This window comes from Nicotiana attenuata, unplaced genomic scaffold, assembly GCF_001879085.1.
Source record: "Nicotiana attenuata strain UT unplaced genomic scaffold, NIATTr2, whole genome shotgun sequence".
Lineage (NCBI taxonomy): Eukaryota > Viridiplantae > Streptophyta > Magnoliopsida > Solanales > Solanaceae > Nicotiana > Nicotiana attenuata.
In genome coordinates, this window is record NW_017673735.1 from 67,313 (window position 1) to 91,233 (window position 23,921).

General features: G+C 41.9%; 1 pseudogene; it reads left to right on the top strand.

Annotated features, from left to right (window-relative positions):
* The window catches only part of LOC109217136, a 53,691-nt pseudogene continuing 29,770 nt past the window's right edge, over positions 1-23,921 (top strand).

Consider the following 23,921-nt stretch of genomic DNA (forward strand, 5'->3'; position numbering starts at 1 on the left):
ATGGAATTCTTCAGCTTGATTTCCATTTTCCTATTTCTATCTTTCCTCTTTTTGTTAAAGAAATGGAAGAACTCCAATAGCCAAACCAAAAAATTGCCACCAGGTCCATGGAAAATACCAATACTAGGAAGTATGCTTCATATGGTTGGTGGAGAACCACACCATGTCCTTAGAGATTTAGCCAAAAAATATGGACCACTTATGCACCTTCAATTTGGTGAAATTTCTGCAGTTGTGGTTACTTCTAGGGAGATGGCAAAAGAATTACTAAATATTCATGACGTCGTTTTTGCATCTAGGCCTAAAATTTTGGCCATGGACATTATCTGTTATAACCCGTCCGATATTGTATTTATCCCGTAAAAATAGCACGGTATAGCCAGTTTTCGGACTGGTCATTCAAAAATAGTCAGCGTTTACGAAGTCAATGAAAAAAAGCCACTATTTTGCTGTAACAGAGACCGGTCCAGCATAATATACTGGAGTTCGGTACACCTGTGTATGAACTCCAGCATATTATACTGGACCGGTATACTTTGCTGACTCCATTATAATATACTGGAGACTGGAGCACCGGTGCTCCGAACTCCAGTATATTATACTGGACAATTATACTTGCTAGAACTCCAGTATATTATGCTGGAGTTCTAGTGTACTTATGCTGGAACTCCATCATATTTTGCTGGAGTTCCAACATACTTATGCTGGAGTTCCAGTATACTTATGCTGGAACTCCAGTATAATATACTGGCGTATTTTCTGGGTTTTGAACAGTGTTTTCGCTCAGATTTATCTTTACATGAAAAGTGGCTAAATTTCGATTACTTTTGAAACTGGGCTATTTTTAAACGACCAGTTGTAAATCTGGCTATTTTTGAATTTCTGCCATTTATCCCTCATGGAGATCACTGGAGACAAATGTGTAACATTTGTGTCATGGGACAACTCAATGCAAAGAATGTTCGGTCTGTTGGTCCAAGTGAAGTTGGTTTTGAAGATTGACAAAGGAACTCAAGCATGAACCGGGTCCATCCACAGTGTACACAGACACGGGCAGAATCACGCATAAATGATGCACGTGAGGGAGATAAGCTTAACCTATTATATCTGATATCTCCTAATCGAAAAGGTTGCATAATTGATAAGGAGAAGGACTACTTACTCAAAGAGAATACTATCGAAGATAAGGAAGGAGTTAGAAGTTGAAGTTAACTAGAACTATTCCACCAAGGAAGAGTATAGCATTGGAACTCTAGTTATTTCTTATTCTACTAACTCTATAAATTACAGGATGTTCTCACTTTACAGGTACGCAAAACGCTGAAGTTAAAAGTAAGTTGAGAGCAAAATAGCAAGGCATTTTGCAAGCCATTCTTGTGTGATTCAAGTGTGCGAACCTGAAACAACATGAACCAGATAGAAGAACCAATTCCAAGTGTCTGTCTTTTATTCTAGTTCTATTTTAGTAGGTGTTTTCATATTGTACCTTTCAGCTTTATCTAGAAGAAATTGTAATCGGTACTTTGAGTATTCAAGTTATAGTTAACTTGAAGTTGTCGCAACAGTTAGAGGCTGGTTGCTACAACGGGATTAGAGGTAATTCTTAGGTTTACAAAGAGTTTTTGTAAATGTTATTTTGGCTCAATGATTTAGTGAAGTGTTGGGGAAAATCCTACTGAGTAATAGGTCGTGGTTTTTTCACCTTTTGAGCCGGGTGTTTTCCACGTAAAAATACTTGTGTTTTTTACTTTCCGCATTTAATGTTTCCACAATAGTAGTTTAAGGAACACTTAGAAGAACCAGGTCCTTCTATAATCTGTACACGCGAAAATTGGACACCATACAAAATCACCCCCCCCCCCCTCTTATGTGGCATTGAAGTATAAAACATCAATTGGTATCAGAGCGGGTAATCCTTGAAGAGGCTAACACCTTAGGAAAAGATCAAGATGAGTGCACCACCTGGAAACTGTGAAGGGCAATCCACTACTAGGCCACCACTCTTTAATGGCTAGTACTACTCTTGGTGGAAAAACAGGATGACAGATCACATCATAGAGAGTACTATGAGCTATGGGACATTGTCACTGATGGTCCATTGGCTAACTTGAACAAAAATATTGAAGGAGTAGATGTGCCAAAGAAAAGAGCTGACTGCACTACTGAAGACTTGAGGAAATGAGAGAAGAATGCTAAAGCCAAGAAATGGCTTGTTTGTGGACTTGGTCCAGATGAGTACATCAGAATTCAAGGCTGTACCATTACTAAGACAAATATAGGACACACTGCAAGTGGCTCATAAAGGAACACCTCAGGTGAAGAGATGCAGAGGAACTCTCCTGTACTCTCAATATGAGAGTTTTGCTATGAAGGAATGAGAAACCATTCAAGAAGTGTATACAAGTTTCACAACACACTACTAGAAATTCGGGAAAATCGACCAAAGTTGGTCGGTAATGGCCAATAACAGTCCAAAATGCGACCATTTACGTGTGGACGGTATTTTGAAGGTCGGAAGGGCATACCCACCAAAGTTGGTCAAAAATTACCGACCAACTTGGTCGATCAATTAAATTTAAAAATAAAATATTTCAGAAAAAACCGACCAAAGTTGGTCGGTATTTTAATTATGTAATTAAAAATACACCATCTGGGAATCGAACCGGGGTCTGTACTGTGGCAGGATACTATTCTACCACTAGACCATTGGTGCATTTTATTTTAAGACTATCTTATATTTCATTTATACTCTTTAATTGTATTTTTGCACGAAAATAACCGACCAAAGTTGGTCGGTTTTATTAAAAAATAAAATTACCGACCAAAGTTGGTTGGTTTTTAAAATGACCGGCCGAATTAACCGACCAATTTCGGTCGATTTATTAATATTAATTTTAATTTATTTTAAATGAGAAACCGATCAAAGTTGGTTGGTTTCTTGAAAAATAAATTTTGCGGGGACTCAAAAATAGTTTCCCACCTTTTTGCGCCAAATAAAACCGACCAAAGTCTGTCGGTTTCGTAAAAAATTTAGAAAATAAAATACTTTGAAAAAACCGACCAACTTTGGTCGGCTTTTTGGCCGTTTTTTTGACCGACCAAAATTGGTCGGTCGACCTTGGTCGGTTTTTGCCAAATTTCTAGTAGTGACACTGGCAAATGAACTAAAATCTCTTGGAAGGATTATTCCTGAAGAAGAAGGGTTGAAAAGATATTGACTAGAGTTTTACCTATCACATGGGAGAGCAAAATCACCGCCATATAGGAATCAAAGATTATTTCCACCTTTCCACTGGATGAATTAATTGAGAATATTACTGCCTATGAGCTTAGGAGACAGACTATGAAGATGGATGTACCTAAGAAGGAAAGAAGTTTGGCTCTCAGAACCACTGAAGGTTCTGATCTGGAAGATGATGAAACGACCATGATCACCAAAGATTTGAAGAAGTACCTAAGAAGAGGAAAGGGTTCTTCAAGAAGTGGTAGCTACAACAATCAAAAGCTCATGAGAAACAAAACAATGATGGCTGCTACAAGTGTGGAAAGACTAATCACTATATCAAGAACTGTCCTCTGTGGGAAATTGAGTGGAAGAAGGAAAGAGCTAAACGAAGGAACAGGTTCAACCCAAGAAAAGCAATAGCAAAGGATCAACAAAGTCTATGGTCGCTGCTTGGGGAGATAGCTCAGATGAAAGCTTAGATGATGATGATGATGATGATGATGATGATCAACGAGCACTTTTGGCTATTGGAGAATCTGATGAAGAAGCTGAGGTAAGTGTTTCTCATCTAAAAGACAAGATTAAATTTTTTGTCTAAGGAAAGGTTATCTGAGTTGCTCCTAGAGCTAATTGATGAATCTGAGGATATAAACAATTAAAAGGAACAACTGTCAAAAGAGTATGTAGTTGTAAAGGCTAAGTGCAAAACCCTGGAACATAGGGCTAGTGAAACTGAAAGTGAAAATGATGTGTTGAAGAAACATGTTCATGAACGTGACACAACTGTCCTAGAACTTAGATCTGAAAATCTAAAATTGATATTAGTAACAGTAAAAAAGACAGCTGATCACACACAACTCACTTTAGAAGAAAATATAGGAAAAATGAAAGATGAGTTGTACAAAAGAGATGAGCAGATAAGAATCCTAAAGGATGATCTAAGCAAGGTCAAGCATGAGCTAGACAGAACATGCAAATGGAACAGGTCCTCCGATGCACTTTCATAGCTACATGAACACCATAGTAGCAACAAGAGAGGACTTGGCTTCGGGACCTCTGCACCTAAGTTGGATCCCAAAAGCAAGTACCTCACACTGCCTAAGGAAAAAATTTGCACACACTGTGGTAAAACTAGTCACTATAAAAGTGAATGCACTGCAAAAGAAAAGGCAAGTAAAAAGAACAAATAATTTGTTCGAGGGAAAAATAGGCTGCCAAGTTGGGCTAAAAAGAATCTGATTCACCCTTTTGCCTACAGAAAAGGACCCAAACTAGTTTGGGTTCCGAAGACTAACCCCTGATTTCCTTTTGCAGGTCCAAGTGAAAGAGAGTAGCCAAATATGTTACATGGATAGCGGCTGCTCAAAGCATATGACAGGAAGCAAGAACCGGTTCCTTTCACTTGAGGACCTTAAAGGAGGTAATGTCTCCTTCTTAAATGGGAAGAAAGATGAGATCATTGGGGTTGGCAAGGTAGGTAAGACTGATTCTCACTCTATTGAGAATGTCTACCTGGTTGATGGACTAAAATACAGTCTAATAAGTGTATCACAACTATGTGCTAGAGGTAACATGGTTGCATTCACCTCTACAAAATGCTTTGTGATTAATCTTATCACTTACAAGATAGTTTTGCAGGGAAAAAGAGTAAAATATATATATATATATATATATATATATATATATATATATATATATATATATATATATATATATATATTGTGGATCTGTCCACACTCTCAGATAATGAACTCACATTCTCAAGTGTGTTGGATAATGATCCCCTCCGTTGGCACAAAAGACTTGGACATGCCAGTCTAAGTCAACTCAACAAACTAGTCTCCAAGGACTTGGTGATAGGACTGCCTAACATTAAGTTCAAGGAAGATAAATTTTGTGATGTTTGTGCAAGGGGGAAGCAGGTAAGATCCTCTTTCAAAAGCAAGAAAATGGTAAGTACCACCAGAACGATGGAACTGGTCCATATGGATCTTTGTGGACCAATGAGAACTTTGAGCAAAGGTGGTAAGAGATATGTTATGGTGCTTGTTGATGATTACTCTAGGTTTACTTGGACACTGTTTCTAACTTCTAAAGATGAAGCATTTGACATGTTCACTTCTTTTGTTAGAAAAACTCAAAAACAACTAGGTAATCAACTTGCATCAATTAGGTCTGATCATGGTACTGAATTTGAAAATGCTAAATTTGCTGAATTTTGTGATGAGCATGGCATAGATAATAACTTTTCTGCTCCTAGGACTCCATACAAAATAGAGTAGTTGAAAGAAAGAATAGGACAATGGAAGAAATGGCTAGGACTATCCTTCTTTCTAGTAAACTGCCTCATAGTTTCTGGGCAGAAGCTGTGAACACTGCATGTTACATCATAAATAGGTGCATGACTAGACCTCTTGTTGAGAAGACGCCCTATGAGTTACATAAAGGGAGAAAGCCAAATATATCCCATCTTAGGGCATTAGGATGCAAGTGTTTTGTCCACAATAATGGTAAATCTCTAGGTAAGTTTAATCCCAGAAGTGATGAGGGAGTATTCTTCACATAGTAAAACTTATAAGATCTATAACAAAAGAACTATGTGCGTAAAAGAAATTGTACATGTGGTTTTTGATGAAACTAACATTCTTTCTGAGAGGCAAGAACATGAAAATGAAGAAATTGGGCTGGTAAGAAATTCAAATGAAACCACAGCCCAGACTAAAGCTGCACCAGAGGACGGAACAAGTGATGGAACAGGTTCTTCTACACAGGGCAACCTGATAGGGGGAACTGAACAAAGAGGAACTGATCCTCAAACTTCAAGGGAACCTGTCCATGAACCTGTTCCTTAGCAACAAAACATGGAAGAAACATCTAGGGGAAACCAGTTGGTTGTGAAACCTTATCAGTACCAAAGTTCTCATCCCATTGAGAACATAATTACTGATCCAACCTCGGGAACCAAAACCAGATCTTCTTTGAAGAATCTTTGTGCTTTGATGCTATTCTATCTCTTATTGAACCTAAAAATATTGTTGAGGCTTTGCAGGATGCTGACTGGATGAATGCAATGCAAGATGAACTCAACCAATTTGAGAGAAGTCAAGTTTTGCATCTGGTACTAAGGCCCAAGGACAGATCAGTAATTGGCACTAAATGGGTCTTCAGGAAACAAACTTGATGAAGATGGAACAGTTATAAGGATCAAGGAAAGATTGGTGGTTCAAGGGTATAATCAAGAAGAGGTCATAGACTATGATGAGACTTTTGCTCCAGTTGCAAGATTGGAAACTATTAGACTCCTTATAACCTTTGCTGCTTACATGGAATTAACTCTCCATCAGATGGATGTCAAGAGTGCCTTCCTCAATGGCTATCTAAAGGAAAAAATGTTTGTTAAGCAACCTCCGGGCTTTGAAAGCAAGGAATGTCCTGATCATGTGTACAAGCTTGACAAGGAAATTTATGGGCTTAAGCAGTCTCCAAGAGAATGGTATGAAAGATTATCAAAGTTCTTGGTTGATCATGGCTACAAGAGAGGTAAAATTGACAACACTTTATTCTTGAAGGAAAAAGGTAAATATCTCTTGGTAGTTCAGATATACGTTGATGATATAATCTTTGAGCAACTACCGATAAGCTAAGTAAAGAATTTGCTCAACTAATGGGGAGTGAATTTGAAATGAGTATGATGGTTGAGCTTAATTTCCTTTTAGGCTTACAAGTTAAACAAAACTCAAATGGAACTATGATCCATCAACAGAAATATGTGAAAGAGTTGCTTAAAAGGTTTAAAGTGGAAGATTCAAAGAAATCGATACTTCTATAGCAACAGCCACAAAATTGGATATAGATGAACCTAGTTCATTTGTTGATCAGATGTTGTATAGAGGAATGATTGGTTCTCTGTTATATCTCACTGCTAGCATACCTGACATTGTTTTCAGTGTAGGCCTTTGTGCTCGATTTCTAGCAAATCCAAAGGAGTCTCTGTTAGCTTGTATGGGTCCACCAAATCGTAGAGTACCTGGTCCTCTACAAGTTTCTGCTGAGAGCACTTAGTAAGGCAGTAAGTAAATAAGGTAGAGGATTTTTACGTGGAAAAATCCCGCACAAGGGGATCAAAAAACCACGACCTACCCTGTAGGCTTTTGACTTCACTAACTTGTAATCTTACCTATTACAAGCCACTTTACAATGCTTCCGATTGTAAAGACTTCAAACTAACTTGTGGCACCTTTACCACAAGCCACTTTGTGACTATCCTAGTTACAAAGGCTTTTTCTAACTTGTGGTGCTATCACCACAAGCCACTTTGCAATACTAGATTACAAAGACTTTTCTTTATGACTAAATCTAGCCACAACCTAAACTCAACGAGTCTGAGGATTTACAAGAGAGTTCCTAATCAGTAAACTTCTAAGTAAGCAATTTAGGAGATATTGTAGTGCAATAACAAGGTTACAACTCAACTAGGACAGCAATGATCAATCGTTTTGGAACTGGTCCGTAGTGGCGATCAACCTTGTTCAAGCTTGAGAGAATGATCTTTTCTGTTTTTTGCTAAAGGCTTGAATGAGAAACAGAACCCTTCTAGTGATGTTTTTGTATAGATCGCCTTTGGTACATCTTGATCACATCAATTGAAATGATGTGAGTACTTTGTTTGGTTAGAGAATGAGTGGGCTGACAGTGTGGTGCAGTGCGGCAGAAACAATGCCATCAGTCACTTCAGTTCCAGCTGTGTCCAATTGACTCTATACTGCTATATAGGAACCACAGGGGCATCAGGTCCTTATTTGGTTCTTAGCTCCTGAATCTGTAGCAGTTAATCTTTTACTGGAGTACGTTAAAGTTTGCAGCAATTCAGGTTCCCTAAGTGATTCTGAGCAGTATGTTTGTTAGATCATCAAAACATAAGGCAAGAGTGTTTAAGATCTATCAATTTCCCCCTTTTTGATTATGACAAACTTAACTGTTATAGGGTCAGGCTTTAGGCAGTAAAAAAAAATTCAAGGAGTTCCCCCTGAGACTATGCCTTACCTTTTCATACAAACCAGTTCCCCAATGTGGTTCCCCCTGAGTCCTATGTCCTATATTAGGCTTCCATTTCTTCCCCCTTTTGGCACCATTAAAAAGAATAATCAGCACAAAAAAGTTCATCTAAGCTAACTCATGCCACATATGTGCACACAATCATGAGAAGGAATAGAACATAAGTAGAGAGTACTAGACAAAGTAAGAGAGGATTCATATTAATAATTTTTTAATATGCCTCTTCCTTTGAAAAAAGGAAGAGACAGCATTGGACTTGTTCACGGGAGCAGTAGTAGTAGTACATCCCAACCACACAACAAAAAAAACAAAAACAACCACCAAACATCAACAGAAAAGAGATATCCAGAAAACTGGTCACTGAAGGGAATATTAGGGGGCACTAGGAGGAAAAGGCTTGGAAGCTGCAGCAAGGGTCTGGAGAATAAGGTCTATTCGGGCGTGTCCCGACTTTTGCTCGTTGAGCAGTTCAGCCTTCAGGTTCTCAACTTGCGCCTTGAGGTCAGCATTTTCTTGGGTCAAGCGAATCACCTCATCATTCGACATGGGAACCACTCGAGCTTGCTGGCCTTCCAGTATAGCGTTTCTGGCCTTCAATCGATGTATCTCCTCAGCTGCACTGTTCTGGGCATTGATGAGCTGAGACACAGTTGAAGTGCTTCCTACACCCCCATACTTCTCAATACACTCACACTCTTCCAAGGTTGTCTGAGAGACTGTCTGTTTACGGGTCCCTACTTTACCTGTTCCTAAAGGAACCTCAAAGTGTTGGAACACTCTCGTGTGCAAGAATCTGTAGGGAAGCCCGTGATTGCCATCCTTGAAATCAGCCACTTTCTGTATGTGCTCAATCATTATAGCAAGCAGACTCACAGGGTTGAAACTGTCCAATTGCTCCATTAAGAATAGATCGAATTTTGAAGTTACAGAGCGCCTTTCTGCTCGAGGCAAGAGGACTTTGTTAACCAGCTCAAACAACAACTGGTAGATAGGAAGCAGTGCTTTCTTGTGAATCTGGTCCCCTTTCTGATTGGAATTATCTTTCACCACCGCATTTCAGAAGTTGTACTGGCAAACATCTCGAACACTCTTCACGCAAACTGTAGGAACTTGAAAAATTTCCCCAAGCACTTTCACATCAAATACAATGTCCACACCATTGACCAAGCCACAAACATGGTCAGTATCCACTGGAAACAAGCTGGCAAAGAACCTCTGGACCTCCTCCTCATACACTTTGGGAGCATCCACGTAGAAAAAGATGCGTCCACTGTTGAAACTCCACCATTTCCAGGATTTGACGCATCCCGGCAATTTTTGAGATTGTGGGGTCAAACGTACGCCCCAGCAGAACTTTCTGGTGCCTCAATCACTCAGAGCCCAGGCAGACCTCACTTCGTGCTTTCTTTCAAGAACTAGGTTCTTCAACTGTTTCATATTTGCGTTTCCTTTGCTTTTCTCCACTGACTTTACCTTTCCCTTTGGACTTGACAAGAATATCCTCATCTCTCACTACCTTCTGCATTCTAGACTTGGTAGTAGACCCTTTCTCCAGAGAAACAGACTCAGACTTTTTCGAGGACCCCCTGACAAGGTAACCGGGTTTCTCAGGAGTTCCTTCTTCCACCTCAACGACAGGGATAAATTTATTCTACAGGTACACCATCATTCACCAACTTTCTTCTTTTCGTCTTACTGCTTTTCTTGCTCCTTTGGAGTGCAAAATTGTAGGCCACTTTGACTTGAAGCCGGGTGGTGGGGCGCTTGATTTCAGACTCAGGAGTGGAAACAACCCTTCGCTTACTTATGAATGAGTCTAGGGCCACGTTGTCCAAGTCCGCTTCATCACTAAATTGTATCTCTGGTCCTTGAATTTCCAGGGGCACATCGTCGAATGCAGGAACACCACTGTCCTGGGCATGAGAGTCCTGACCTGGGTCTTCCTGAGTGGGATCAGGTTCCCCATGGGAAGCCTCAGTAGGGTGTGTTACTGCATTTCCTTCAATGGCAATAATGGCCCCTTCTTTACTTACACTTTCTGACGCGTGTTTCTGGGAAATGACCTTATGCAATACCCCATCAGCGGATACCACAAACACCATCTTTTCTTTGTCAACCGGTGCTTCCATAACCACGGAGTCGACTGCAATAATGGCGGAGCCTGTTGTAAACTCAGTGTTGTGACCTTGTTCTCCATTTAGGGATTCTGAGTTGGAGGATGGTTGGAAAACTGGGGAAGGTGTGACTGGAGCAGTAGGAGTGATAGAGGGTGACAGAGACTCAGAAACGATGAAGGGTTCCATAGATGGGCCAGAGGTGGTTACAGAAGAGGCATAGAGATCGGATGTTTTCTCAGCCATTGGGAGAGGTGGTGTGATGATAGGGCTTATGGTGAAGAAAGGAAAAGGAGAGGGGTTTTTAAATAGAGAGGATAATTATGAAGGAAAAAGAATAGGCACCGTTTCCGAAATGATGGTTGGCGTGGAGAATTGTGATGTTTCAGAGGGAGACGGAACGCTTGAATCGAAGGGACGTGACAGCCGGATCTGAAAAGTTGATGATATGGCAGTTGTATTTTGTACCTTTTAAGACGTGTATTAAAGGATGTACAAAACTATTAACCTTTAGTACAAGGACCTGGTTCTTGAGAAACATTTTCTTCAAGCTCCCTCTTCCTTTTTTTAAAATAAAATCCTCTTTTATCGGTCATGTACTGCATCTACTGCTTCTATGCTTAACATGCGTGTCTACCTGCAATGGTATTTGAAGTGAGTTAGACAGAGCCAAGAAACACTTTAAGCTAATTAGTTCTTAAAAATACGACCCAGCTGAAAAGAAATCAGGTTCTCAATTTGGCGTCAATAGTCCCAGCTTTACTCTGTTTCTTTCAAACTGTTCCCTAATTAGTGCCTTGGTGAAAATGTTTGCAATTTGATCTTCTGTGCTGCAGAACTTCATGCATATCAACCCTTTCTCCACATTATCTCTCAGAAAAATGATGCCTCACATCAATATGTTTGGTCCTTTTATGTTGAACTAGATTTTTTGCCATATTGAGTGCACTAGTGTTGTCACATAGGAGAGGTACACTCTCAGTGAGAACTTCAAAATCCTCTAGTTGTTGCTTGATCCATAGAAGCTGAGCACAACAAGATGCTGCAGCTACATATTCAGCTTCAGCTGTTGAAAGAGCCACTGAATTTTGCTTCCTTGTACCCAAGAGATAAGACATGAGCCTAAGAAGTGAGCCATTCCAGAAGTGCTTTTTCTGTCCACAAGATAACCTGCATAGTCTACATCAGCATATCCAATTAGATTAAAACTGCCATCTGATGGATAATATAGCACCAGGTCCTGCGTTCCTTTGAGATATCTTAGTATTCTTTTAGCTGCCTTCAAGTGAGATTCCTTAGGATTTGATTGAAACCTTGCACATAGCCCTACGGTGAAAACAATATCAGGTCGACTGGCAGTGAGATAGAGGAGAGACCCAATGATGCCTCTATACATAGTTTGATTCACAGGAGTTCCAGCTTCATCCATGTCCAGTCGAGTGGCAGTTGCAATGGGAGTGTCTATCACCTTCGATGCTTCCATGTCAAACCTCTTCAGAAGTTCCCTAATGTATTTTTGCTGACAAATGGAAGTACCCTTTGGAGACTGTTTTACTTGAAGACCCAAGAAGAAGTTTAATTCTCCCATCATGCTCATTCAAATTCACTTCCCATAAGTTTTGCAAACTCTTCACACAACGAGTCAGTCGTTGCCCCAAAAATGATATCATCAACATAAACCTGAACAATGAGCAGGTTCCTTCCTCGTTTCTTTAAGATGAGAGTATTGTCAATTTTCCCTCTCTTAAAACCATTTTCTAAGAGAAATTTTGACAATCTTTCATACCAAGCTCGAGGAGCCTGCTTTAGCCCGTACAGAGCTTTGTACATCTTGAACACATATTTAGGGTGCTCATGACATTCAAACCCTGGGGGTTGCTTCACATAGACTTCTTCCTTAAGGATTCCATTCAAAAATGCACTTTTGACATCCATTTGGAATAAGGTGAATTCCATATGAGATGCAAAAGCGATTAAAATTCTGATAGCTTCCATCCGGGCCACTGGAGCAAACGTTTCATCATAGTCAATCCCTTCCTCCTGATTGTAGCCTTGGACAACTAGCCTTGCCTTGTTTCTTGTGGTAATTCCATGTTCATCGCGCTTGTTTCTGAACACCCACCTGGTTCCTATAATGGTTCTATCTGGGGGTCTGGTTACCAAGTGCCACACACTGTTTTTCTCAAACTGGTGCAGTTCTTCTTGCATGGCGATAATCCAGTCTGCGTCTTTCAAAGCTTCCTTGATGTTTTTGGGTTCTATTTGGGAGAGAAACACTAAGAAGGCAAGTGAATTTCTAGCTCTTGACCTGGTTTGTACTCTAGAGTCTAGAGGAGTGATGATGTTGTCTATAGGGTGAGAGCTTTGGTGTCTCCAATTGGACACCAGAGGTTCACTCTGAGAGGAGGGAAGTATGTTTGGCTGGTCTTCCTCTATCCTTCTTTCAGGTGCTAGTGGAGTTCCCTGAACTGCATCAACCACCCTTTCTTCAGCTTTTGTGGTCGTGATTAAGGTGCTTGGTTTTGTTGACGATGAGGCAGCATTGTCGTTATTTGGCTCCTTTACTTGACTCATCATGTCTGTCTTTCCGTTTTTCATGTTAATGACTTCACCAGGAACAAGTGAGGGTTCTCCATCTTGATCTTTCTCAGGACTCTTCTCACATGATGGATAAGATTCATCAAAGATAACATGGACACTCTCTTTAACACATTGAGTCCGCTTGTTATATATCTTGTAAGCCTTGCTTTGAGAAGAGTACCCAAGAAATATTCCTTCGTCACTCTTGGCATCGAATTTACCAAGCTAATCCTTTCCATTGTTGAGAACATAACCTTTGCATCCAAATATTCTAAGATGAGTCAGCTTGGGTTTTCTTTCATTCAACAATTCATAAGGTGTCTTATTTAGATGTGATCTGATCATTCACCTGTTCACTAAATAGCAGGCAGTGTTGACAGCTTCAGCCCAGAAATTTTTTGCAAGCCCACTGTCAATCAGCATTGTTCTTGCCATTTCCTCCAAAGTTCTGTTCTTCCTTTCTACTACTCCATTTTGCTGGGGAGTTCTGGGATCTGAGAAGTTGTGAGTGATTCCATTTTCATTGAAGAATTCATCAAATTTGACATTGTCAAATTATGTTCCATGATCTGATCTGATACAAACAATTCTAGACTCCATCTTTACCTGGATTTTCTTCACAAAGGCCACAAATACCTCAAAAGTTTCATCTTTTGTTCTGATAAACAGAGTCTATGTGAATCTGGAATATTCATCCACAATCACGAAAATGTATCTCTTTCCTCCTCTGCTTTGCACCTTCATAGGTCCACACAGATCCATATGCAGGAGCTCGAGCGACTGTGAGGTGCTCACATCTCTTTCTGACTTAAAGGAGGACTTCACATGTTTTCCTCTGGCACAGGCATCACAAACCTTTTGAGCCTTGAATTGTGACACAGGCAGACCATGGACCAGGTCCTTCTGAATTAGTTTGTTCAAAAGAGAAAAGCTTGCATGCCCCAATCTTCTATGCCAAAGTTCAACATCATCGTCAACAGCCAGACAACTCAGATCACCATTCTGTAAGGATTCAAAGTCAGCAACATAGATGTTCTTGTATCTTTTGGCCACCAGAACTATTTCACCAGTCACAAGGTCAATGACTGTACATATTTTGGACAAGAACTCCACCTTGTTTCCCTTATCACAAATTTGAGAAACACTCAGGAGACTGTACTTAAGTCCATTGACATAGTACACATTTTCAATAGAGTGAGTGAGTGACTTCCCAACTTTTCCAACTCCAAGAATGTACCCCTTTTTGCCATTGCCAAAGGATACACTCCCTCCTTGCAGGGCTTCTAGTGAAAGAAAGTCTGTGGTGTTCCCAGTCATGTGTTTCGAACATCCACTATCCATGCACCATTGTTGACCGCTTCCCTTCACTGTTCCCTGCACAAGAAAATTAGGAGTTAGTTTTAGGAACACAAACAAGTTTGGGTCCCTTGTAGTAACCAAGAGGATGAATAAGAGCTCTCTTAGTCCATCCAGGTAAAGTGCGTTTTCTGTGAGTGGAACCTGGTCCCTCTTTTGTGGTCACAGTTTCAGCAGCCACTTTATCTTTTGGTATTGACTGATTCTTGCCTGGACACCTTCCATGGAGTGCCCAGTGTTCCCACATTGGGTACGAGGCCAGTTATCAGATTCGGTGGACGTTCTTACTGTGAGGGTTGTAAGGATCTTTCTTCTTTGGGAACCCTGCTGTTCGCCCTTTCTCACTGTCATTAGTGAACAACGCCGTGGTAGCTTCTACGGACCAGTTCCACTTTAGAGACTTTTCAAGATCATTTATTGCTTTTTCTAGATTGACTTGGAGGAGCTCGTTTTTCTCAATTTCAGCACTCATCCTACATGTTAAGGCCTTCACCTCATCTTCAAGTCTAGAATATTTCTCACTCACTATCTCCCCTCCTCTTCCAGAGCTTTCGGGTTTTGACTCAGTCAAAGGCTTTGCTATTGGTTCCCTTTGGTCAGAAGTTTCTGCCAAGAGATCACTCTTTTCTTTTCTAAGAATTTCAATGGCTTTCGTTTGATCAGTAATTACAACAACTAAGTCTTTTCTAATATGTTCAGATTCTTCTAGTTCTAAGAACAAGGAATCCCTATCCTCCGCAAGACTACAAAAGGTAGTAATTAAAACATCAACTAAACACAAGAGTTTTTTTGGAGAATAGGATTTCAGATTTCTCTGAACATCCCTGAAGGTTACCTCTTCGTTGCCATTGTCTTCATCATTGTCTGATTGAGCCATCAAAGCAAGCGTTGAGTCATATTCAATCTCCTCGCCTTCAACTGCCATCGTGGGACTATCATCAGTGTTAGATTTTTCTAGTTTTACTAGTGTAGTTCCCTCATAAGCTATTTTTAAAGCCTCCCATATTTCCTTGGCAGTGTCACATGTAGAGATTCTGTCGTACTCTTTAGGTTCCAATCTATCTACCAGGATTTTCTTGGCACGAAAATTCTTCTCCATCGCTTCTTTTTCTGCTTCAGTGTATTCTTTGGTGGTCCTTTTTACAGAAAATGGAATTTCATTTTGTACCTTGATTGGAACAAACGGACCATCGCAGATAACATCCCAAAGCTCGCAATCCTCAGCCATGATGAAATCATGCATTCTAGCTTTCCACCACCAATAGTGTTTTCCATCAAACTTGGGTGGGTGGTATATGGATTATCCTTCTTCAAAATTTAGTGGAGCCGTCATGAGGATCCTTCCTAGGTGTTAACCTGATAGGAGGAACCTGCTCTGATACCAATTGTTAGCTTGTATGGGTCCACCAAATCGTAGAGTATCTGGTCCTCTACAAGTTTCTGCTGAGAGCACTTAGTAAGGCAGTAAGTAAATGAGGCAGAGGATTTTTACGTGAAAAAATCCCGCACAAGGGGATCAAAAAACCACGACCTACCCTATAGGCTTTTAACTTCACTAACTTGTAATCTTACCTATTACAAGCCACTTTACAATGCTTCCGATTGTAAAGACTTCAAACTAACTTGTGGCACCTTTACCACAAGCCACTTTGTGACTATCCTAATTACAAAGGCTTTTTCTAACTTGTGGTACTATCACCGCAAGACACTTTGCAATACTACGATTACAAAGACTTTTTTTTATGACTAAATCTAGCCACAACCTAAACTCAACGAGTCTGAGGATTTACAAGAGAGTTCCTAATCAATAAACTTCTAAGTAAGCAATTTAGGAGATATTGTAAGTGCAATAACAAGGTAACAACTCAACTAGGACAGCATTAATCAATCGTTTTGGAACTGGTCCGTAGTGGCGTTCAACCTTGTTCTTCAAGCTTGAGAGAATGATCTTTTTTGTTTTTTTGCTAAAGGCTTGAATGAGAAACAGAACCCTTCCAGTGATGTTTTTGCATAGGTCGCCTTTGGTACATCTTGATCACATCAGTTGAAATGATGTTAGTACTTATTTGGTTAGAGAATGAGTGGGCTGACAGTGTGGTGCAGTGCGGCAGAAACAATGCTGTCAGTCACTTCAGTTCCAGCTGTATTCAATTGACTCTATACTGCTATATAGGAACCACAGGGGCATCAGGTCCTTGTTTGGTTCTTAGCTCCTGAATCTGTAGCAGTTAATCTTTTGCTAGAGTCCGTTAAAGTTTGCAGCAATTCAAGTTCCCTAAGTGATTCTGAGCAATAAGTTTGTTAGATCATCAAAACATAAGGCAAGAGTGTTTAAGATCTATCAGTCTCACTTGACTGCTGTCAAGAGAATCTTGAGATACTTGAAAGGCACCACTGACCTTTGTCTTTGGTATCCAAAAGGTAGTAATTTCAACCTAGTGGGATATGTTGATGCTGATTATGCAGGTTTTCTTGTGGATAGAAAGAGCACCTCAGGTATGACACACTTTCTTGGCTCATGTCTTGTGTCTTGGACTACCAAAGAAGCTGAGTATGTTGTTGCTGCCTCATGTTGTGCTCAATTGTTGTGGATGAAATAACAATTAATGGATTTTGTAATTGATGTAGGTTGTATCCCTATATTCTCTGATAACACTAGTGCCATTAGTATGACCAAGAACCCGGTTCATCATAAGAGATCTAAGCACATAGATGTTAGGCTTCACTTTTTGAGGGACAACTATGAGAAGGGTTTGATCACTGTGGAATTTTGTGCTTCTGACAAGCAAATAGCTGACATCTTCACAAAAGCTCTAAGTAGAGATCACTTTGAAAGGAACGGGTTAGAATAAGGGATGATTAAGATCACCTAAAAGAAACCAGTTCTAACTCAAAATTGGCTAGAAAATTGTGAATTTTTGTACATAATTAGATTAGACTTTGCTCAGTCTCATACTTTCATAAGTATACTCTTGTGCCATGTGCTAATATGACTCATTAATCTCTAATGATATTGTTGGCTTATAGGAGTCCACCAAATAATAGAGTACCTGGTCCTCTATGAGATGATGTCTAGAATGCAGTAAAGACTGAAAGTAAAGAAGACAAGAGATTTTCTACGTGGAAAAATCCCACACAAGGGGATCAAAAAACCACGACCTACTCTTGTAGGCTTTTAACTCTACTAACATGCAATCTGTCTATTACAAGCCACTTTGCAAAAACCCTATTGCAAAGACTTCAAACTAACTTGTGATGCTACCACCACAAGCCACTTTGCAAAAACCCTATTGCAAAGACTTCAAACTAACTTGTGATGCAACCACCACAAGCCACTCTATAACTATCATAGTTACAAAGGCTTTAAACTTATGACTATCCCTAGTCACAACATAAACTCAGAAGTTTTACGAATTTTGGTTTGTTCCTAAGACAACGCTCCTAAGAAAGCAAACTAGGAAATACAATGAAGAGCAAACAACAAGATTACAACTCAACTACGGATGTACATAAACTCATTAAGAAACTGATCCTTAGTGGAGTTGTCTTCTTGTTCTTGACACACCAGTGACTTCAATGCAGGATGAACATTGTTATGCTTGAGAGAATATCACTGAATGCACAAAGAATGGTGTGTCTTGCACCAGGTTGTTTTATCACAAAAGATAGCTCAATGGATAGTGATGTCAACTCTTGGTGTACGCTTCTTTCCAATGAGAAGTGACTGGTGTACAGTCTGCACAGCCACTTCTGGGCAGTTGCATTCCAGCTGGATAGTGGACTTTGTACTTCTTGTCAGGACACACCTGTGACGATCCGGCCAGTCGTCTCATGAGTTGCCACTCCGTTTTTCCCCATTTCTGCTTCTTTATGTTTTTTATCCGTGTTTCGAGGTATTGGGTAGGTCGGATTGAATCCGGAATGATTTTGGTGAAGTTTGAGACACTTAGTCTCTTTTAGGAAAGTTTAAGTTGGAAAAGTCAATTGGATGTTGACTTATGTATTAAAGGGCTCGGATGTGAGTTCTGATAGTTCGGTTAGCTTCGGGAGGTGATTTTGGACTTAGGAGTGTGATCGGAATGGGTTTTGGAGGTTTGGAGAAGGTTTAGACTTGAATTGGCGAAGTTGATATTTTGGTGGTTTCCGGTTGGTAGGTGAGATTTTGATGTAAGGGTCGGAATGGAATTCGGAGAGTTGCTGTAGCTTCGTTGTGTCATTTGGGATGTGTGTGCAAAATTTCAGGTTATTCGGACGTGGTTTGGTTGGGTTTTTGATCCAAAGCGGAGTTCGGAAGTTTTTAGAAACTTAGGCTTGAATCCGGGGTATTTTGGTTGATTTGATGTTGTTTGAAGTGTTTTGATGATTGAAACAAGTTTGAATAAGGTATTAGGATATGTTTGTGCTTTTGGTTGAGGTCCCGGGGGCCTCGGGGTGATTTCGGGTGGTTAACGGAGAGTTTGAGGTGTAATTGCAGCTACTGAGATTGCTGCTTCTGGTGTTTTTGCACCTGCGGTTCGGGGACTGCAGGTGCGGCGCCGCACGTGCGGAAAGGGAGCCGCAAATGCGGATTTGAGAGGAAGAGCCAGGAGCCACAGATGCGGGGGATTGACCGCACCTGCGAAGGCGCAGGTGCGGAGAGTTGACCGCAGATGCGGTATTTTGCCGTTAAGTGTTTTCCGCAGATGTGGAGGTAAGACCGCTTATGTGGTACCATAGAAGCGGCTATAGTGCCGCAGATGCGGAATAACTGGACAGAAGAATTAAAAGAAGTCCTTCGCGAATTTTGGGTTATTTCACCATTTTTGACTTCGGCCTTGGAGCTTTTTGGGCGATTTGAAAGAGGGATTTCAAGGGAACTTCATTGAGGTAAGGATTTTGGACCAAAAACTCATTCCTATGCTATTATTTCATGGATTAGAGCTAGAATTTATGGAAATTAAGGGTGAAATTTGGGGAAAGCTAGGGTTTAGGATTGGAGACCTTTGATTGAGGTTTTGATGGACCATTTGAGGTCGGATTTCTAAGTTTTTCGTATGTATGAACTCGTGGGAAGATAAGGAAACTATTGGCGTGAAAATTTCTAAATTTCAAGACGTGGGCCCGGGGGTCGGGTTTTGTTAATTTCGGGACTAATTGTTGATTATTTTTTCTTGGGTTTCGTTCCCTTAGCATATTTTGACGTCCTCGTTCTGATTTTGGTTAGATTCGACGCTCGTGGAGGCCGATTCGTGGGGCAAAGGCATCGCGAGCTAGAGATTTAGCCGGTTCGAGGTAAGTGATGATTGTAAATGATGTTCTGAGGGTTTGAAACCCCGGATTGCACATCGTAGTGCTATGTTGAGGTGAGACACACGCTTGTTGACGAGCGTGGGGTCGTACACTATTGGGGATTGTGACTTGGTCCGTCCCGGTTGATGATTTTACCGCGTATTTGACTGAGACTTATTTGCTATCATTATGATTTAAGCTGAATGCCATATTTTGGCTTCGTGCCAACTATTTGAACCCTTCGGGGCTTTTTATTGATATTTCCTCACTGTTTTAACTTACTACTTGAACTCAGTCATGTTATTTTCCACTGTTTTATTACTTAGCCATTTTTACTCGGTTTTGAGACTTAAATGATATTTTAAGTGATGTTTGGGCTGAGAAACACAATTTTACTATTGCCCAAGGGGCTTGTGAGGATTTGTGACTGAGTAAGGCCGAGGTCCTATGTTGTAAGGAAACACTGATACTGATTTGAGGCCGAGGGCCTGAGATATGTACGCCACGAGGTGGCTTGATTGATATGAGGCTGAGGGCCTAGATTTGATGCCACGAGATGGCTTGTTATTGCGCTTGGGCCGTAAGGGGCCCCTCCAGGAGTCTGCACACCCCCAGTGAGCGCGGGTACCCATTGTGATGTGAGATTGAGCCCGAGGGGCTGGTATTGTTCTGAGATGTTGCCCGAGGGGTGGATTTGTGGATACTGTGCCCGAGGGGCGAGATTCTATTTGTTTACTATACCCTAAATTGTCTGTCAATTACCTGTTCATTGTTGGAAAAAGGATTTTTACTTGACTTTTCACTGGTTTACTGTTTTTAACAGGTTTTACTGCTTCATTATAGAATGCCTTGAGCCTTATGTGTTTTCTTACCTTCAGTCATTATTTATATTTGTTACTCACTGAGTTGGAGTACTCACTTTACTCCCTGCAACCTCTGTGCAGATTCAGGCGTAGCTGGTTCCGCTCCCGAGTGTTGATCCTTCCAGCTTCAGGCGGACATTCGGAGTACACGAGGTAGCTGCCTGGCGTCCGCAATTTTTGTGTTTCTCCTCCTTTATCATTTCTATCATGTTTCACACAGATGTATTAGTTTACAGACTCAACAGACTTGTATTATGACTTATAGATGCTCATGACTTGTGACACCCTGGTTAGGGCTGTGTTGGGTTATATTTCCGCACTTTATTGATATTATCCGCTACTTAATAATATTAAAAATGATGTTTTAGACTGTTTATGTTGTTTAACTGCTTAAAAAGGTAAATTGGGTTTAGTTGGCTGGCCTTGTCTTCAAGAGAGGCGCCATCACGACCGGGTTGGGATTTAGGGTCGTGACAAGTTGGTATCAGAGCCTAGGTTGCATAGGTCTCACGAGTCATGAGCAGGTTTAGTAGAGTCTCGCGGATCGGTACGGAGACGTCTGTATTTATCCTCGAGAGGCTGCATAACCTTTAGGAAAACTTCACATTCTTGAACTTCGTGTTGTGCGAATTTATTGATCCGAGTACTAAACTTCTGTTGTTCTATTCTCTCACAGATGGTGAGGATGCGTGGTACCGGACAGGGTGTACGACCACCAGTACCACCAGCCGGGGCCAATAGAGGCCGAGGACGCGGTCGTGGTAGAGGCAGAGAAGTGAGGGCAGCACCTGCAGATCCACCAGCTGCCCAAGTTCAGGACCAGGTCCCAGTTGTGGACCCTTCAGCCGCACCAGCTCAGGCACCAGCTATGCCTATTGTGATTCCGGGTCATCATGAGGCCTTGGCTCAGATATTATCAGTTTGCACTGGCCTAGCTCAGGCGGTTTCAACCACTACAGCTGCAGCTACTTCTCAGGCCGGGAGAGGCAGTCAGACTTCCGCCGCCCGAACACCTGAGCAGGTCGTGCAGGGACTTCAGATGCCGGGGGCACACCCAGCTCAGCCGGTTGCCGCTGCTCATGACTATGTAGTTCCTGTCATGCCAAAGGATGAGCATCGTAGGTTGGAGAGATTTGGTATACTTCAGCCTCCGACCTTCAATGGAGTAGGGGGCGAGGATGCCCAGGGCTTTTTGGACAAGTGTTAGAGGATGCTTCGTACAGCCGGTATTCTGGAGACCAGCGGGGTCGCTTGCACTACCTATCAGTTTTCAGGACCTGATTTTACTTGTTGGGGGGATTTTGAGAGGCGTAGGCCTGTTGGTGCAGCACCCCTTTCCTGGCAGCAGTTCTCCGTTCTCTTTCTCGAGAAGTATGTGCCGCAGTCTCGCAGAGAGGAGCTGCGTAGGCAGTTTGAGTGGTTGCATCTGGTGGAGATGACCATGTCACAGTATGAGTTGAGGTTCTTTGAGTTGGCTCGTCATGCCATCTGGTTGGTCCTGACAGATAGAGAGAGGACCAGGAGATTTGTTGATGGTCTTACTTATCAGCTCCGTATTCTCATGACCAGGGAGAGGGTGACTGGTGCTACATTCGAGGAGGTTGTGGACATTGCCCAGAAGATTGAGTCTATCCTTCGCCAAGAGCGAGAGGAGAGGGAGGCCCAGAGGCCTCGAGGATCCGGTAGATACAGTGGTGCTCCTTCGAGGGGCCAATTTCAGCACGGCAGAGGCCGACAGTTTCGACATGGTCAGTATGATTGCTCAGGTAAGGGCCGACAGGGCCATTCTTCACTTAATGCCCTTCCAACTCAGAGCTCATCCCGTGCTCCATCTATTCAGGGCTCTTCTATGCCGAATGTATCTGCTAGTCACTCCGGTGCGAGGGGTTCCCATCAGTCCCCTTCTCCAGCACCTGGGAGTTGTTATGAGTGTGGCGAGATGGGTCACATGTGGAGGCAGTGTACACGTCGTGTTGCTAGTTCATCCCAGCAGAGGGGCCAGTCATCAGCTTCAGCGCCAGTTGCTCCACCACCACCCGCCCAGCCAGCTAGGGGTGGGGGTCAGTCAGCCAGAGGTCGCCCCAGAGGGGGAGGTCGATCGGGGGGTGGTCAGGCCCGTTTTTATGCTCTTCCAGGCAGACCCGATGCTATCGCTTCAGATGCTGTTAGTACAGGTATTGTTTCAGTCTGCCACAGAGATGCCTCTGTATTATTTGATCCCGGTTCCACCTATTCTTATGTGTCATCATACTTTGCTCGTTATTTGGGCATGCCCAGTGAGTTTCTTGCTTTACCTGTTTATGTATCTTCCCCGGTGGGCGATACTGCTATTGTAGACCGTGTGTGGTAACTATTGGGGGTCTGGAGACCCGAGTGGATCTTTTATTATTGAGTATGGTGGATTTTGATGTTATTTTGGGCATGGATTGGCTGTCTCCGTGTCGCGCTATTCTGGACTGTCATACTAAGACAGTCACATTGGCTATACCGGGTGTGCCACGGATCGAGTGGCGAGGCGTGACTAATTATGTTCCTAGTAGAGTGATCTCTTTCTTGAAGGCCCAACGTATGGTTGGGAAGGGTTGTCTTTCGTATCTTGCCTTTGTGAGGGATGCCGGAGCTGAGACTCCTAGTATTGATTTTGTTCCGGTTGTGAGGGATTTCCCTGATGTATTTCTTGCAGACCTGCTGGGCATGCCACCGGACAGGGATATTGATTTTTGTATTGACCTAGTGCCGGGCACTCAGCCCATTTCTAACATATCGTATGGCACCAGCGGAGTTGAAGGAGCTAAAGGAGCAGCTTCAGGAACTCCTGGGTAAGGGGTTCATTCGGCCTAGTGTGTCACCTTGGGGTGCGCCAGTTCTGTTTGTGGAGAAGAAGGATGGCACTATGAGGATGTGCATTGATTATAGGCAATTGAACAAGGCAACAATTAAGAACAAGTATCCTTTGCCTCGCATTGATTATTTATTCGACCAGCTTCAGGGAGCGAGGGTATTTTCTAAGATTGATCTTCGTTCCGGTTATCACCAGTTGAAGATCAGGGATTCGGATATTCTTAAGACGGCCTTCAGGACCAGATATGGTCATTATGAGTTCCTGGTTATGTCTTTTGGGCTGACCAATGCCCCAGCAGCGTTCATACATTTGATGAACAATGTGTTCCGGCCTTATCTTGACTCATTTATCATAGTCTTCATTGATGATATTCTGGTATATTCGCGCAGTCAGGAGAAGCACGCCGAGCATTTGAGGGTTGTGTTGTAGAGATTGAGGGAGGAGAAGCTTTATGCAAAGTTCTCCAAGTGTGAGTTTTGGCTCAGTTCAGTGGCATTCTTGGGACACGTGGTGTCCAGTGAGGGTATTCAGGTTGATCCAAAGAAGATAGAGGTGGTTCAGAGTTGGCCCAGACTGTCCTCAGCCATAGAGATTCGTAGCTTTCTTGGTTTGGCAGG